Here is a 1,982-nt window from a genome sequence, read left to right as displayed (position 1 = left end):
CCCCTGCATCGGCAGGCGGACTCTCAACCACTGCGCCACCAGGGAAGCCCAATAAAGATATTAATGGCAGTGGTGATATTTGCATATGACACTAAGCTATGAGGTATGACAAATATCATGGATGACAGACTTAGTATCTAAATTATTTTAACAGCTTGGAACAAATGATATGCCAAATTCAATTAATTGAAAGTGAAAATGTCAAATCCTACTCTGAAGACCTGTGGCAGACACTGTTTTTTGTCTACCCGATATCTATTTCCATTTCCTTCTTGAGAAACCCAAATTCTGCTTGGGGAATCAGTGTATCCAGCTAAATACTCACTTTCCCTACATCCCTTGCAATTTAGAATGGCAAGATGACACACTTCTGGAAACACTTAAGTAGAAACATACAGGGACTTCTCTGGGGAAACTTGCATTTCTAAAGAGGTCAGAGACAACTGGCACCTTTCTTTCTCTTCATCCTGCCTTCAGTATCAGAGGTGATATTTGACTTGCAGCCATGGGGGACAAGCACACAAGAAAGGACAAGAGAATGGCAATGATAATAGGGCTTGACAGTGTTAGGCCACTGAACTAACAATATACCAGCAATATGTACCTCTGGTCTTCTTAATGTGTGTGAAAAATAAACCCCTAATTATTTAAGCCTCTCTTTAGGCTTTCAGTTACTTGCAGCAGAACACATTCCTGACACAAGTCCAAAATACCAATTGCAAAAGGAGGTAAACTTCAAAACTATGAGGCAAAATCTGGTGGTTAACTAGAGCCTAATACAACAAGCCAGTGTTCTCTTAATTTACTTTAATAGACATATAAGATTCATAAACAAGAAAAAATAATATCACATACAAAGTATTGTGGCTCGTTTCTAATTCCTTGAAGTACATTTGCAATTAGAATGAGCAGGAGACATGAAATCAAGTCATATGAAAATGGCCAAAGGGATCAAGAGCCATTTAACCCAGAGAAAACAAAGTCTGCTGTGGACATGACAACTATCATTCAATATCTGAAGAACAGTTCTATAGTATAAAGATTTATGTGTGGCTCTAAAGGGCAAATTAAAAACCAAAGCAAAGTGCAGAAGCTTTTGTTTCACTGTGCATGGCATGTGGGATCTTCGTTCCCCTACCAGGGATCAATCTGCACCTCCTGCAGTGGAAGGTCTTAACCACTGAACCACCAGGGAAGTCCCAGGAAAGAGTTTTAAAGCATGTATTTCTCAAGATCCATTTTGATTGACATTTTTTAAAAGCTTGTGTTTTTCTTTAATATTTAATATAAGCACATCTAACCTAGAGCCTGTTGTACTGTTTTGTATTCATATATACTCTCCTTCCTCTTTCCTCCTAACCTCTCTCCTTAGAACTGTCTCAAATGAATGAGTTACTCAGAACAAGCTTCCTTTCAAATTTACATTTTTAAGACATTTTTGCATTTTTAAGACTGGGCTTAAAGTTAATAATAAAGTTACTAAAGTTGCAAATTTAAAACCTTGTTTTATTTAATACAGCAAATTCATCTTATAAATCTTGTTATTCTACTAGTAAATCTAGTAAATTTTAAGCATAACAATCAACTGAAGTTAAAGAACTCAACTTCTCTCTCTCTTTTTTTTTTTTTTTTGCGGTACGCGGGCCTCTCACTGCTGTGGCCTCTCCCGTTGCGGAGCACAGGCTCTGGACGCACAGGCTCAGCGGCCATGGCTCACGGGCCCAGCCTCTCCGCGGCACGTGGGATCCTCCCGCCCGTGTCCCCTGCATCGGCAGGCGGACTCTCAACCACTGCGCCACCAGGGAAGCCCCTCTCTTTTTTACTGATATAATTCACACACCATTTTAAAAAATCACTTTTTAAAAATAAACAATTCAGTGGTTTTAGTGTATTGCCAGAGTTGTGCAATCATCACCACTAATTCCAGAACATTTCCAACACCCCAAAAGGAAATCCCATACCCCTTAGCAGTCACTCACCAT

The sequence above is a fragment of the Physeter macrocephalus genome, chromosome 8 (assembly GCF_002837175.3).
Source record: "Physeter macrocephalus isolate SW-GA chromosome 8, ASM283717v5, whole genome shotgun sequence".
In the NCBI taxonomy this organism is placed as follows: Eukaryota; Metazoa; Chordata; class Mammalia; order Artiodactyla; family Physeteridae; genus Physeter; species Physeter macrocephalus.
Note: the sequence above shows the minus strand (reverse complement) of the source record.